General features: G+C 37.2%; 1 protein-coding gene across 1 annotated transcript in view; it reads left to right on the forward strand.

Moving 5' to 3' along the window:
- The first annotated feature begins 712 nt into the window (after positions 1 to 712).
- The window catches only part of LOC113043581 (oxysterol-binding protein-related protein 5-like), a 54,640-nt gene continuing 37,746 nt past the window's right edge, over positions 713 to 17,606 (forward strand). Inside the window, exon 1 of the mRNA XM_026203058.1 lies at positions 713 to 1,173. The gene's annotated coding sequence lies outside the window, so the exon portion shown is untranslated. The remainder of the gene's footprint in view (positions 1,174 to 17,606) is intronic.

Here is a 17,606-nt window from a genome sequence, read left to right on the forward strand (position 1 = left end):
CCCAAACTTTGGGTTAAATTTTTACATTAAATTTTTAACAACAGAGTTGAGTTAGTCCAAATTTGACCCAAAGTTGTTTTAAAATAACCCAGCATTTTTAAATAATTAACAAGAGAATGGACTGTTTAATTAAGCTAGCTAACAAACCAAATACATAAATAAACACATGTATTCATAAACCCTACCTTAGATTGTGCAAACTGTGTCCATTCTTTGGCATTCACTTTGTTTTATGTACTATGAAACAATTTACATATTTGTATAACCAACACAAGCAAAACAAACAAACAACTAATTAACTAAGCTAACTAGTGTCTTCATAACCCTTTATTAGAACGTGGAAAAAAAACAACCCTTTGTCTATAAATAATAAAGACAACAGAATATGAATTCAGAATAATGTTGGCTGCATGTCCAAAGAAATACACGAAATAATGAATGTCATGAAACAAACATAACCCTCTCATCAAACCCGCAATCCGTAGCTATTGTTCAACAAAACTTATACTATCCGGTGTATTTCCATGCCCCATTTTTACATTCTATTAGCTACATTGTGTCATATTTAGTTTATGTTTATACAATGTGGATGAAAGAACATTGATGAAACGTTTGATTTCTGTATGAACCTCAATAGAACCGGTCTTAAAATGCAATAATATAAGAAAAGTTGTGCTGTCCAGCATGACGTCAGGCTGTGTGAGGTTCAATCCAGCGCACGCGTCTCCACTCGGACTGGTTAAGCGCCTCCTCTCCTCCAAAGGCATTTCCTGCCGTCCGCGCTCCAGAATACACAGCTGCAAGCCAGCGGTTATGGCATGCTATGGACCGCTATTTATCTCTCCATCGTTTTCCATCTCTTGAGGATGCAGGTGTGCGCGGTTAACTTCCAAGTGTATCGCGTTTGGAAAGCGGCGTTTTGAGCGGCCTTATTTCCACATCTCGAGACGGCATAAGGCGCGAGCGTTAGGCTACTTTGTTTCGGGACGAACGGGAGCGTCGCACAGTCCCATTCCATTTAAAACGTGATTGACGGTTCCTGAGGTGTGATCTGAACCCCCGTCAAACCCAAACAGAGCCGTTCTAGATCTGACATGAAGTCGTTCGGATACGTGTAGGTCTCCTGCCACGTTTCGCTCTTCGAGGGCTGCTGAAGTTGCGTCTGCAACAGAGGTAAGACAAATCAGCGATAGAAATATGATAAAATGACTTGGTATTGTATATGTATTACAGCTGCTGTGCTTTGAATCGGGCTGCATATAACCACAACGAGCAGCATTGATTATGTGCATTTGGCTGTGACTGTGATTATTGAATTTCCTCTCCGGCATCCATCCATCCACCCCTAACCAGCACGAAACGTTAGAGCGCTGCATTGTTCCGTTATATTATTCATATCTGCAGTTGATGTCACCCACTTTCATATAAAGTCGCCTACTATTCGCCCCCTCCCTTATTTAAAACATTATTGAACCGAATCCTGTTGGCACAAAGCCCTGCAGCTGTCAGACATTCAAAGTACGGACTTGCAAATAATACTTTGTATTAGGCTACATTAAACACTGATGCGTTAATACTGGTATTTTAAAACAAGATTTTAAGTCAGTCATTTAAATATTAGAAAACAGACATTTGTGTATTTTAATATAAAAGTAAGTACAGTAATATTATTACAATTGACATAGTGTCCTTCTCGAGCTTGGTTCAATTTACAAGAGAAATTTAGTGAACATACATTCAATGTGCAATTAATAATACCTATATATAATCGTTTTAAATGAATTAAGCAGTTAAGTATGAAAGGCCTTCACTTTTGTTTATTTAGCCATGCTTTATTGACCAATCGGCATCCAAAGGTTTAATAATAATATTTGAATAATATTATGTTAAGATTTTATTCATTAGGAAATAGTTCACAAAAAAAAAAAATAATAATAATAATAATAGTGATTTTTTTTGCTGTCCATCTTCGAGGTAGATGAGTTTGTTTCTTCATCAGAACAAATTTGAGAAATTTAGCATTACATCGCTAGCTCATCCTTTGCAGTGAATGGGTGCCGTCAGAATGAGAGTCCGAACAGTTGATAAAAACATCACAATAATCCGTAAATAAGTCCTTCAATTAACATCCTGTGAAGTGAAATGCTGTTTTTGTATGAAACAAAACTGATATTAAGACTTAACCACAAACTGCTTTCGGCTATGTGTATCCATAATAAAGCTTTCTCCATCAAAAATCTCCAATCCGGGATTGATAAAGAAACAAACTTATCTAAATCTTGGATCCCCTGAGGGTAAGCAAATTCTCACCAAATGTTATTTTATGGGTGAATTGCTTTAACGTTATTTTAATTTCCATATCTGATGCCGAGGATAGCATAACTCTGTTTGTTATGTCATGACCCTGCTGACATCAGCCAAAGTCATTGCATTCCCACCAGCAGTAGGGTGTAAATAGTGTCAACCTAATGTGAGTTTGCTTGTTTGTTTCTCTTTTAGTATAAGAAAAGAAATATATCTTGAGATATGCAATGATAGTTCAACTCCGCTTATTAAAAACAGTCGACCGCTAGTTCACATTCAGATAGCTTCAGACAGAAGTCTCCAGTGACATGCTGGAAAGAGCAAACCAGGAATCAAGCTGCACTAACAACCCAGTGTTTGTTCCTTAATTTATTCGTACCGTCCCGTTCCAACTGTGTCAGTTTTCTCGCTGATAGCTCTTTGTGCGAACACCAGACAGTTGAATTCTTTTTTAAGGGGTCATTGGCTGGTCAGGCTGCACTTCCTGTCTGTGCAGCTGAGCTCTTTACCACGGTTTCTGATATCTAATGCTACAGAGCTGTTGTTAGATTTTAAAGAAACAACTTACTGAAAGCTTATATAAGCCATTTGTTAGTCGATTCCCATGAAGAGAGTAAACACTGTGGCTTTGTGGTAGCTACTATCAAAACATTTCTTTCTTTTTAGGTGTGCAACTTTGGCTCAGCCAATAGTGTCAGTTTGGGGCGGGGCTATTTGCTTTTTCGACCAATGGCAGTTGGATGGTGTGCTCCACATGCACTTAAGTTCTTGGTGGATTAACTAAAAAAATCTAAATGATAAATGTTTTGTCACTGAATGCATAGATTCCCTTGGAAATATATATCATGTTGTGAAGATGAAACTCTTTTTGCTGTCTCAGACTGACTTAAAGTAACAAGATTGAAGGTTTTGTTTTAGCATTAAGGCAACATTTTCAGCAAAGCTCTGTGTTATTTGCATGGAGCTGCTACATTCCAGGTGCCATACTCTTCATATTTAGCCTCTCATCCTCAAGTACCGTGGTCCAATAGGAACTGCTGATTACTCATGCTTGGCTCATGCTTGAAAGCTTGAAATATGGCCAGGTTGTTTCTAGCAATACATTTGCATATGAGGGGGCTTTATTTATTTTTTATTTTTTCATAAAAAAAAAAAAGTTATTTTCTCTTTTTATAAACCATTACTGTTGCTCTTAGGGATGCATTTATGTAGAAATGTATACACTCTGGCTGGCAAATATTAAGAGATAATTATTTTCACATTATGGCCAATGTTAATAATATGTTATTTTATCTGTAAAAAAAAAAAAAAAAAAACCATATAGCAGTAAAAACTACAAAATATATATTAGACCTGTTTTCAGCTTCTTATATTGATCAATGCCACAAAATGAAAGAAAATGACTAATAATTGGCAAAAATGAAAGAAAATAGCTAATAATGAGTGCATTTGCATGCAAACTGTTATTATGATTAAGCCAACAGCCTGCAGGGTTGTGTAAAACTGAATGCTATTTTATTTCTCAAGTCATGAAAGGTCTGTTACAACATTTTGACATCGAGCACAAAAAAATAATAATTGCTTTATCAGTTTATTAATTTGCATGTTATTTTTTTAAAAGTTGGGTTTCTAAATCACCTCCACATGACTAGGACTTTTTCTCCAATATTGTGTTTTCAAACACATTCATTGACCGACATCATCACAGATGCATTGTGTCTAAGCGGTGTCTAAAGATCTGTGAAGATGTTTGTTGTGGAACCACCTGCCTTAATTCATTGAAAGCATCCTGGTTAATACCTTTTCTCCTAATCCAATATGTTAAGACCTGACTGTCTGCTTTGTCTGTAATACAAAGAGCACTGCATGGGAATATGGAGGATGAGAATGTCTTTGTTTAAATATATCAGTCACTTATACAACTAGTTCACACAGTATATCAGTTATTCAATATTTACAGTCCCCTGAAAGTACACTATACTGATACTTAGGCTATATGGTCGTCTGCTGGTTAGCATCCAACAGTATGATCGGAAGAATTAGCATGTTCAGATGAATGTTCATATTGATTGTGCAGTTATATTGCATTACTTTAGACTGGATGAAGTTTGTGAGATCACCTTACTGTGCTGCAGTATGTACTGTAAGTGGGCAGATGTGAACACGACTTCTCTCCCACCCTGGAATTCAAACATAATAGTTTTCTGCCTCTGTCATCCTTCATTCATCTCAAACTAAACCCGTAGAAATTAGTTTTTCAGCTTCCCTGCTGAAAAAGAAATCCACTCAATACCAGCATGATATGTTTAAAAAGAAAATGCAGCAACCGTTTTTCATTCGTCCTGTTTTATGCTTTTGTACATAAATGTAATAAACATATGTTGTGAACTTTAAAAGTGTGCTAATCTTTGGCTTTAGGACTTTAAAATATCAGTCATGCTGTATTTGTTTTCCCTCGAGTAAAGTAACTCATGGCATGTTTGCCCTGCTAAGCGAATGTGTACACACACAACTAAACTTGCCAGTTTTTTCCTCTACAGTTCATGATTGTTTTTTTTGTTTTGTTTTGTTTTTTTAGATTTAAATCTGCCATCTTTGATCATGTGAAAACATAATTTTGTCGATGGAAAAATATACTTTTTAGGCCTAAAACAGTGTAGTTTTGACATTTACCAGAATGTGCTAACCGTCAGTGCTAACCGCTAATGCTAACCAGCCAAACACTGGTACATCCCTTATGAAAGTTAACCATGGTTTTATTATATTTTATTAAGTGTAGTTACCATGGCTTTTTGGTGTATTGATTTGTATTCCATTTGTATTCCACTGTTTAACTATCTTGGTTAAACTGGGGTTTAGTGATCCAACCCGATGGTTGTGGTTACCATGGTTTAGTTTTGGTTTTATTTGTGGTAAAAAATAAATAAATAAATAAATTTTTATAAGAAATAAATGTGGTAAACCATCACCTAGCATTCACTTGTTTGCAGGCACAAATGGTCTGGCATGAGGATGTTCTTTTTCTTTCTCTATATTTTCTAAACCACTTTTACCTTATTTAGAAAGCCATGATTGACTCGGTCTGTAATTTACAGTGGAAGCTTCTAGATTTCTCCTCCTTCCCACATCAAGTCTATATGGCATCAGAAGCTTCAGGCTGCTGTTCAAGTTCTCCTAGCCTTGATTGGATCATGGAAGACATCCTGCCCTACTTTCCCTCCTCTTAGGTGCAGTGTGACTGTTAAAAGAGTGCATGCTATTCTGCACACACTCACGGGGGGCTTGTTACAGACACCGCAAAGTAAAGAGAAAGACAGAGAAAAGTATATAGGATGTTTAAGATGGTGGAAAGAGAACGGCAAATAACAGGTAGAACTGGAAAAGGGAAGCGAAAACAGAACAAAGAGATTGATTCAAGTTCTTACTGCTGTAAACACTGCAACTTGTGCTAACTGCTAGTCTAATAAATTAATGTCCAATACATATTTTACTAAGGTAAACAAATGTTTCATGCCTCGTGGTTCGTGTTAGCTAGCTGTATTAGGTTCTGTATAGGTTCTGCATGTACCTGGTCACAAAACTACACTTGATAAAAGCTAATTTAGCTAATGAAACTGTTAAACTGAAGACCCATGTGCTACGGCTAGCTAAATGTTTTCTAGCATGTGTGTCGTGCTAACATTTATGTACACATCATATTCATAAAAATATGTAATTGCAAACGCTTTTTGCTAGTATGTTATGCTACCTTGATGTTTTAGGCTCTTTACCTGTTTGTACAATTGCAAATATTACAGTGTTTATTGGCTAATTTGGCAAGTAAAATAAAAATTGAAATTAGACCCAATGGGTCTCATTCATGAAACATTCGTAAATATACGAGGAAATATCTGAGTGATTTGCGCGTAAAGAGAACTTCCCGAAAACTCTTCTCCTGATTCACAAAAACTTTGTAAACGTCAGATGTGATAGTGAAATGTGTGTGTGTGTGTTAATGAATTCCAATCAGTCGTAAATGGGACGCACGTGCACGCTCACTCTCAATTACCATAAATCCCGCCTATTAAATCCGACTGACAACTATATATGAGCATCATATTATGACACCAAACGAAGGATTTCAACATGTCTTCTCAAAAGCGACTGAAAAAGAAACATTTCTCAGCTGCAGAAATTGAAGTTTTATTATCAGAAGTTCATTCAAAATGCCACATTTTATTTTCAAGCGTACTAGTGGCGTATCAGGTCCTAAAAAAGGAAGTTTGGCAGCATATTACAGATCCTATTACTGGCTCTCATAATAAAAGTTAAAAGAAAAACCGTATGTAATAAATATATATATAATATTTTTTTCAAAATGCTGTGTAAATATGTACCCGATTAAGGTGAATTACAATGCAGCCATGTTAATGAGCAAATCGTTCAGACGTTAAACGCACTATTTACGCGTGGCTGGGAGCAGGTGTAGATTTATTTCGTACCAACTAACATTTGGAAAATACGAACGTTTTAATGAATCCGAAAATTTATGCGTTAATACCACAAAATATTTTTTTACGTGAACACGTGTTTATTTTTTTGTAAACACCTATGTTTCATGCTACTGTTTTATGCTAACTAGTTTTATTTGTGCAGACAACCTAGTTGTTATTTCCAAAGATAATTTTGCAAGTGAAGTGGCTAAGTAAGATCCAATAAGTACATCTGAACGTTTTAATAGCATACAGATTAGAGCATAAATAATAGTAAAATGTATGATCATGGCTTATTTTTGCAAATGCTTTATGTTAGCTAGCTGTTTTATAAACAAAAAATCTGACTGTCTGCACAACCTATTTTTGCAGGATTTCCATGACTAAAACATAAACCACTCAACATTATATGTTAGCTAGCTTGGTGTCTAAAAATTGTTACAAAGATTGTGAAATAACTAGACCCAATGAGTGCTGTGAATCAGCTAGTTTTTCAGATTAGCGGTTAACTTGTGCGCTACATTACATATTTTACTCTGGTATGTAAATTGAAATGCCTTATGCTAGTGCTTTATGCTAGCTAGCAGTTTATAGTTCTGATTCTGCCAATACAAGTTAGTCATAATGATTTCTGTCGCTAGAAACTGTTTAATAAATGAAATTGTTCAGTTAGGCTCAATGAGTGCAACAGCTCAACGTTTTGGACTAGCTGGTGATGCTTACTACATTACGGTAACATATTTTGTGCCAGTAAAACATTTCATGCTAATGCTTTGTTAACTAGCTATTTTAGACTTTGGGACAGATTTACTATCAGCTTGCACAAACTCTCCTTTGGCATTAAAAAAATACTGTCAGGATTTACTGACATGCAGTAGGAAATTAGTGCTGAAAAGGTGTGGACAGTTATTTGTGCCACTCAATTTATTGGACATGCGTTTGTAGGAGCTTCCCTTTCTATCGATACATTTATGGGAGGACAGTACTGAAATGATTAAAGGGGGAGTGAAATGCTATTTCATGCATACTGAGTTTTTTACACTGTTAAAGAGTTGGATTCCCATGCTAAACATGGACAAAGTTTCAAAAATTAATTTGTACGTTTGAAGAAGTATTTCTGTTCCAAAAATACTCCTTCCGGTTTGTCACAAGTTTCGGAAAGTTTTTTTCGAGTTTGGCTCTGTGTGACGTTAGATGGAGCGGAATTTCCTTATATGGGTCCTAAGGACACTTCTGCCGGAAGAGCGCGCACTCCCGTATAGCAGAGCACTGAGAGGCTGAGCACAGACATTCATTCACTGATCAGAGCGAGAGCATCGCGAAATGTCACAGAAGTGTGTTTTTGGTTGCCAGGGCAAGACAACCCTGCACAGATTACCAAAAGAGAAACAGCATTAAGGGACCAGTGGATGGAGTTTATTTCTACAGAGCATCAACGGAGTCGTGCAAATGTTTTTGTTTGTTCCCTGCATTTCGAAGATGCTTGTTTTACAAACAAGGCCCAGTTTGACGCCGGGTTTGCACATCGTTTATTTCTTAAGGATAATGCAGTCCCAACGAAAAAGGGTCACGATCGTGTTTTGGAACCGCATGCGGTGAGTAAAACTGCTTCAAATATCTCTGTGTTGTTAACTTAGCTATAGGCGCGTAAGCACATCAAGTAAACAACATGCGATGTTGTCATCAAACTGCACTTTCCACATGTACAGCTTAAAAAAAAAAAAAAAAAAGACGACATAAAGTGGAACTTAGTCATTTTCCAAAACCGCTAAGCAAATATATACAGTTTTAGTACCATACCACATAGAGACGTCGTTTGCTGATGCTGCTCTTGTTAAATTTCAGCCTCTGGATCTGTGTCACAGCTTCCAGACGCTCTCAACGCAAAAGCCTACTCGCGCTCGTGATTCTTTAGCTCCGCCCACACGTCACGCCTCCAGCCTGTCGTGTTTTTCCGGGAAAAATTGGTACAGACTATCTTTCTCTTATGAATATAATAAAACTAAAGACTTTTTGGAGTTATGAAGGATGCAGTACTACTCTATAGGTACTCAAGATTAACAGGATATTGAGTGAAAACGAGCATTTCACCCTCCCTTTAATGCAACACGATTTGCATTGTTAATTCACTGGTAATGTGCACCTTGTCAATAAATCACCCGCAGAATTTTCCCTTCCCTTTGGTACTTTTAAGGAATTGGACTATGATACTAATTTGCCCTGTTTAGTTAATCTGGCCCATAGATTCTGCCCGTACAATCTAGTTTTCCATGACTCTTATTTAGCAAGTTAAATTGAGCATTAGTGTGAACCAGAATTGGTCACTGATTCAAAGAAATTAAACCGATCACAGTGTTCCCTTCATGTTATGCCATCTGGAAATAGAGATCCCCGTGCCGAGCTGTAATTGGCCCCACTAGATATTCTAAGGTACATAAACACTCAGATCAAGTCTGTACTTAACGCCTGACTGTGCTTCATGAAGGGTAAACAAGTCTGTTCTTTCCTCATGTCGGAAGAAAGCTAGGGGAAGAAAGAAAATATAAACATACAAGAGGTGAATTGTGAGGAGGAAGAAATCCAGCAAGTTGTGCCAAGTTCTGGCCAGCTAATATTCAAAGAGCCTGTACGCAAGTTAGCAACAGCGCTAATGTCAAGAACTTGGATTAAAAACCATCAGAAAAGATGATTTTTTGAAGAATTCTGGTAATCAAACAGTTGTCGTTAGCCATTGACTCCCATAGTATAGAAATAAATTAATCTCTTTGGTTACCAACATTGTTCAAAACACCCTCTTTTGAAACTCACACAGGTTTGGAACAACTTGAGGGTGAGTACATGACAGGATTTAGATTTTTTTTTTTGGTGAACTATCTCTTAAAGATTTGGAAAAGAGCTTATAATCAAAGCCTCCTCATTGACAGTAACGGTACTCCATACAGTAATCTCCTGTGGCATTGCACACATGCAGAGGGGCGAGGGACAGGTTTCACACACCCCTGTGCCAGAGGTGCTGCTGCTCACCCTGCTTATGTTTACCTTGGCAACCAGCGCGGAGTGCAAACAAACACGCCAGCGCGGGTGTGTGTGTGTGTGGTTGGTAGGAGCTGAGGATAGTAACGTCCCGTGGGGAGTTGATGTGCAGAGGGAGGTCAGCTGTGCTTTCCCACAAATCGTCATTTCAGCAGAGAACGCCGATTGCTGTAATGGGCAACCTGGTTTAAACTGCAGTCTACAGAGTCTGTTCCACCTATTTTGAGTTATTGGAGTTAAATTTATACTTTATTGTCTTCCATTGTATTATTATATAAAAGTATTTTTTGAGTGTTTAAATGAAAGTAATTCACCGCATGTTTCAGCAAAACCTTCCCAACCTTTTTCAACTCGCGGCCCACACAACCAAACACATATTTTTGCGCGGCCCACTCCAAAAAAAAAAAAAAACTGACCCCGCTATTGTTGGGTTAATAACTTAGTACTCAGAAGCTAGATTGTTAACTGTCTTTATTGAATGAACTGGCAATGAACAGAAAATAACCTGGGCTAAATATATATATATATATATATTTATCTTTAATGTAAGGACTCAAATATACATATGTAGCTCACATTAAGCTATCATATGGCTTCAGAAGTAACACAAAATAATATGCACAAACTCTGATGTGGATCCGCCCTCTGACCGATACCAGATTAGGCAAAAAATGGCAGTATCGGAGCCGATACCAGATATGAATATCGGATTGTTGCATCCCTAGTAATAACAGGGACATTTCATTAAAACCCCAACCAGTTCAAAAAAAGAGAAGAGTATAAAACCCTCCCTTCCCAAGAGAATAATATGAATTCTGTTCATAAGTTAGTTAACTCCAGTTTGATGCTTGTGTTTCTGCAGCAGAGAGATGTTTTTTTTTAAAGGCGTGGAGATAGATGAGGTTAATTCTGCTTTTGAGCTGGCTGAATGAGAAATATCACCAGATGCCATTTTAGCCTATCACAGGAATAAGAGGGGGCTCGGCAGCTGCATTTCCCCTCAGTGTTTTTGCATACGACTCTACGATTTTCTCTGCAGCTTATTTTATCAGAACTTGTTTCAAAATTAAGCTTATCGCAGCCTTCGCTTTTCGCTGCTACTGTTTGCACACAATCTCATTTTAAAAGGAATTTTACGAGGGGAAACAACGTGAGGAACAATGAATGAGCTGAATCAGACCCAGCGTAGTTGTAACTTCAACGCATGTTGAATTCAGATTCCTCAAGGAATTACTGTCAGCTGTGACTGTATGTTTTGGTTTGTTGGAGGTGTGTATAATCCGGACATAATCATTGACAGAGCAAATGTGATTTGTGTTATGTTTGCAAAGTTTTATAGTACTTGCTCAAGGTTTCATGGATTTGACCTTGATAGACCTAGAATAAGTGTGTGATAGGTTAGTATATGGGGCCATTGACTTGTGAGTTTTAGCAGTCGCTTAATTCACTCTCATGTCATTACAAACCTGTTTGACTTTTTCCTGTGCAACACAAATGAATATATTTAGAAAAATGTCCATGGAAACTGTCAGTGTCAGGACCTCACTGACTTTCACTGTGTGAAAAAAGTGGTTGAAATATTCAAAATATCCGTATTTGTGTTCCTAAGATGAAAAACAGTTTGCAATGACATGTGCGTGAGTAAATCTCAGGAGTAAATATCCCTTTAAATAAAAGGAGGTCTGTAGGTCTCTTTTAATGTTGCAGATTTCCAAACTGATATTCTTAGATAACTTTTTTTTTCATTTTTATTTAGATTGTCTTTTGCATCATAAGAATCTCTAATTGAAACATTATATCTAGCAGCTCGCCAAAAACTCCCTTACACAGGGTTAAATCGGTTAATGATGTTATAGTGAGCTATCATTTAACAAACTATCACTTTGTAATGCTTTAATAACAGTATTTAGGTGATGTTATTTTTATAATAGGAAATGAGGGGAAAAAACCCCATGTTATCATCAGCATTGTTGTTATCAAGCAGTTTTCAGGCTTCTAACTAGCTTGAGTTTGCAAACCAAAAATGACTCAGTGCTGATGTAACTGATTGTTAAATCATTAAACCCCTGATGTCAACTATCTGTTTGACCTTATTTTGAGTTAAAGGTATAGTTCACTCAAAATGAAAACGCATTTAGGTCTACACATCTACATATATTGTCCAAAATCAATATGATTGACTTTGTTCTGAGGAACACAAAAAAATTATAATTCGTAAAATGTTTGATCAATCTGTTTTTTACACACTGAAAAAATTTTACTGTAGCAATTTTCAAAGTAGCAAATAAAACAAAGATTAGTGGAGTATGTTTTATAAGAAAATGTTGTTTCCGCCTGCATTAAATTAAAATTTGGTGATCTTGATTCAATAAGCTTGGATAGAAATGATGTCTCGCAATCAAAATGGAGTAAATCAATTAATTTATTTCTAGACTGTATAAATTAACATTGTGTCAGAACCTTTAGTAAATTACATGATTTTTTGTTTAGGTGTGTATTCATAATTCATGTATTCACATTTGGGAGAAATGCGACTTTCTATTTTAAACAACAATATCACCATTCTTAATTTTTCCTGAATCTTGCAGCTCTATTGACAAGTTGATGTAACATTCTAAAAAGTATAAAAGAATCAATAGAAGTGCATTTGAAGTAGTCCATGCAGTTGCATGCTACATTAAAGGTACTTTCATAGTGCTTTTTCAGTCCTTCTTTAGCTTGACCTCCTATATATTTATATAGATGTAAATGTATAAATAATTGCATTGTGATTACTTTAGATGGAGTCCCAGTGAAGAATCAGTTTTAAACAATGTCAAACCACACAATGGAGACCAGAGCAGGTGATCACTCAGAGAGGAACAAGATGTTTATAGCTCATAATTCCACCTCCACTAATGTTTTAATTGAGTGTTCGCCCACATGCATTTACTCTTATCTACACTTGGAGATGCATTAGCATTCTCCTAAACCAAATGACCTTGTGTTAATTTTTGCAGCCCAGAGTTGGTCTGTATTGACCATCCTTCAGTCAATAACCTCGGAGGACATCATGACAGAAATAGATATATGCCACTCTGGGAAAAGGAAGCTAAAGGTCAATATCTTGATGTTTTTTCCATCATGTTGAAGACAACCATCAGTGATCACGTCCATTAGCATTTGTCCTCTTTCCGGACGGATTATAAACCATCACATTTGGGTAATCCATCCTTTGCTTTAACACTTTGAGCCGGTATTTGGAGGATTACTCTATCAGAACTTGCACATGTGCAAAACTCATATTAATCTAATGCTGTAGAAAGTCTGTCCTTTTTCTCTAGGAAAGTCTGGAATTTGGTGTCAGTGCTGTGCTCCCTCTGACTTTATGAGAAGAGCAGAACATCTCTCTTTTGGCATTTTCACTTCTTAGTGAACCTATTAGTGTCAACAAAAAGTTAAGAAACAGATGCTGTTGAGAAATTCTTTGCTAATAAGTCATATTTGAAAACTGTTGGAGAATATTCAAGCATTCGTCAAGGTCATAGCTTGCCTTTTCCATCACCGAAAGAAATCATTATTTAATTTAATTTATTAAGTTTAAGTTCTTAAACTAAAAACTTAAAAGCATATTTTTTATATTTTTAGCATTGTATTGGACATCATTTTTCTCTAAGCACAATTCTCATTACTGTTAAATGAAAAAAAAAAAAAAAAAAAATATATATATATATATATATATATATATATATATATATTAGGGGTGTAACGGTTCACAAAATTCACGGTTCGGTTCGATACGATACACTGATGTCACGGTTCGGTTCGGTTCGGTACGTTTTAGATACAGCAAAATGCAAAAACATCTCAACTTTTCAGAATGCCGCAAGCGCACCGCGGGTCATGTGACAAGAACTAACCAATCAGCTTCATCCTTTCCCGTAACAACGTTGAAAACTCAGCCAAGATGAAGGAACAGCTGATCATAGTTGTATATGGATTGCAATTTTGAAATAAATTTAGTAGCAGAGCTACTGCAAGCGATTTTTAGAGCTGCAAATCCATTTATCCTTCGCTGAAATTTCCGCGTCTCATGGAGAGAGCACGTCATTGTTGCTTAGCAAAGACAGACGCCTCATGAGCGCTTCTGCCCGAGCGCTTTGGAAAGGAGGAGAAAGACGTGCTTAGCGTTTTCCACGCGTTTTTAGGAGCGATATGTGAACGGACCCTAAGGCGCTCGCTCACTCAGCACGCGCTGAAGGCTCAATGCAAAATGTCTAATGCATTTAACAGACCAGAAATATAAGATCCTAAAATAACCAACAGGTCTGGTGTTTGGGTGCACTTTGGATTCCCTGTAAGCTATAATACTGGTGTCTAAATGCTGCAGGCATAGTTTGTTGCGTGCATGTTTCTCCTTTTTTTCGTCTTTTCCCAGATACTGACACAATAAGGTGATGGCGGCGTAAATGAGTTGACATGTTTCAAGTATTCACGCTGGTGTTTTTTTTTTTTTTAAAGCAATGAAGCAACCGCGCGAAGCCCTCACTATATAGGATTTTAGAAAGAATGCAGAGCACTAGTGTAGTGTGCAAACTTACCACAGTGTGGATTTCAGAAAGTGTGCAAAGACTTCACGTGCACACTTACCATAACATGGATTTACAAATAATGTTCTAAGGAGGGGCTCTCATGTCACTCTGATCGAGCAGCTCATAGATGGAATCATGCATCTCAAACAATATGTTTGAGAGTCATCTTCTTTTTCTAGTCTGTTAAACGCATTGGCCATTTTGCAACGAGCCTTCAGCGCGTACTGAGTGAGCGAGCGCCTGACTGAGTCATAACATAACATAAACATAAGTTGGTGTTTTTTTCTTCTTCGGGAGTGTCAGGGGCGTTGCCTGTTACGTCGTTTGGGTTATTGGGCTACCTTGTTGAACGCATATCATTATATTTCTCTTTTTTTTTTTTCAAATATAATTAATTAGTCCAACGAACCGTTCGGTATGCATAATGCGTACCGCGTACCGAACCGAAAGCGTCGTACCGAACGGTTCAATACGAATACGCGTATCGTTACACCCCTAATATATATATATAAACAATCAGGCATTGGTGGTGTATATGTCATGAACAGAAATTACATATTTAAAATTAAATCATATTTTTAGGAGTTTTAGCTATGACATTATTTTATTTTTATTGTTTTAAATGATTACTGTTAAGGCCAATTATCATTCGCTACTATGTGAAAAAAATAAATAAACATTTAAATTAATTATAAATGCAAAAATGCATTCACAACAGAAAAAAAAAAATCTTAATGGTTTTGCATGCAGGATTGTGCAATTGCATGAAAAATTATTATTATACAGAACAAAACCACCCTGCAACCACCAAAACGGTTTCAAGTGTATTGAATGTTCAGTTCTGTACCATAAGCCATCTCCAAAGGCGTTTCAAAGAATTTGGCAGTAAATCCAACTGGCCTCACAACCACAGACCATGTGTTACCACACCATCCCAGGACCTCAACATCCAGCATCTTTACCTCCTATATCTTCTGAGACCAGCCACCCGGACAACTGCTGTTACAGTCGGTTTGCATAACCAAAGAATTTCTGCACAAACTGTCAGAAACTGTTTCAGGCAAGCTCATCTGCATGCTCGTTGTCCTCAATGGTGGTCTCGACCTGACTGCAGTTTGTAGTCATAACCGATTTGAGTGGGCAAATGCTCAAATTCGATGGCGTCTGGCACTTTGGAGAGGTGTTCTCTTCGCAGATGAATCCTGGTTTTCACTGTACAGGGCAGATGGCAGACAGCATGTATGGCGTAGTGTGGGTGAGAGGTTTGCTGATGTCAACGTTGTGGATTGAGTGGCCCATGGTGGCTGTAGGGTTATGGTATTGGTAGGCGTATATTATGGACAACGAAAATAGGTGCATTTTTGGGATGCTCTGGGTCAGTGTATATGGCAGCTTGTTCCAGTTCCTGCCAATATCTAGCAACTTTGCAAAGCCATTGAAGAAGAGTGGACCAAAATTCCACAGGCCACAATCAACAACCTGATCAACTCTATGTGAAGGAGATGTGTTGAACTGTGTGAGGCAAATGGTGTCACACCAGATACTGACTGGTTTTGGACCCCCCAGTACAGTAAAGAATGCACATTTTAGAGTGTGGCCTTTTACTGTGGCCAGTCTAAGGCACACCTGTGCAATAATCATGCTGCCTTTTCAGCATCTTGATATACCACACCTGTGAGATGGATAGATTATCACGGCATAGGAGAAGTGCTTTTATTTTAGAGTGAAACCTAGGCCACCTGTCCTCCAACCAATACCAATCTCTGAAATACAACCCATCAGAGCGTATACTACAATTGCGCCCCTATCGGCAAAAGGTTGTTTTCATATCAATATTTTTTACTCTTTTATTTGCACTCTGGTTTGCGTTTCGTGTAGCTCAGTTGGTAGATTATTGCGTTATACCTTAATATGTAATAATGCTATCATGGGATTGAATCCAGAGAACGGATGTGCACGTAAAATGTATATGTTCAGTAAATCATAATTTAGCATGATTTCTGTGAGGGTTAGGTTTAGGGGTGGGTTAGGTGTGGGTTAAGCCACCTAGTAAAATATGTAAGAATTACTGTGAGATCGGTGTAAAAAGCCCACACATTGCGTTTAAATAAACGTGCATTTTGATTGGTAATGACATTATACGTCATTTCATGACGACAAACACAACGCGATACTGTCATTATTTTTAACGTAAATATAGGTCGTAATAAGGTGCTTTCACAAAAGACATATATGGTTGTTTTTTGTTGGAGGACAGGCTCAACCTAGGCTATGTATACATGGCATAATCTTATATTTTCACATTTTACTCCTGTGGTGCATGTTCTCCAATAATTAATAGTAATGTAATAATATAATCGCATAGTAATTAAGTAATCATTTCTAAGCAAAGTAGTATCAGTTTAATAAAGGCAGTTGTAATTAGCAGTCATATTGTTTAATAATTTTATTTTATTTACATCTTATCAGTAGAATGTCTGGATTACACTGATAAAATTCCGGATGTATCCAGATAACTAAAGGTTGATGAGGTTGAACAGGAAATGGAGTGAATGAACTAAAACACTCTAGATTTGTACTGGATGTTTTAAGGGTATTTGTCTCTATAATCCAGATAGTGTAATCAGATGTTGATTATGTGGAGCACTGCCCTTGATTGCAATTAATACTGATGGGGAAGATAAAAAAAAGGTGTAATTTCAGAAACCTCAAGAAACTGTAGAAATAAGGCTGTGGGGCGGTGGGAGAGGGAGGGCGATCTTTTACGGAAGTCTTTAAATTCACGTTCATCTGTTTTGACCTACATAAGAAACATTAAAGTCTGTGTTAAATGGAGTGTGTGATGTGATGTTGGGTTATGATGGAAAGACACAACTGCTGTAACCTGCTGGAAATAGCACTGAGGTACAGACGTGCCACCATTAGCTGGTCTCTAATGCATCACAATCCGATAAATAAATAAAACTCACAGACTAAAAGCTCTACCTCAGCAGTGGCCACAGTAGGCCTAGTTACAAACACAGCCTGCGCTCACAAAATTACTTCAATCTTGAGTTGTTAAGTTTTTCTCAATATTGTATAAAGAATAGTTCACCCAAAATGTACTGTCCCTTATGTCATCCGAAACCTGTTTATTCAAGCTTTTTTCAATCTGTGGATCGCACAAGCAGAAATGTTGAGGAACGTATACAAAAGTTTCTTTGTATACATTGTGAAATATACTGGC

Source organism: Carassius auratus, chromosome 25, assembly GCF_003368295.1.
Source record: "Carassius auratus strain Wakin chromosome 25, ASM336829v1, whole genome shotgun sequence".
NCBI classification, from domain to species: Eukaryota; Metazoa; Chordata; class Actinopteri; order Cypriniformes; family Cyprinidae; genus Carassius; species Carassius auratus.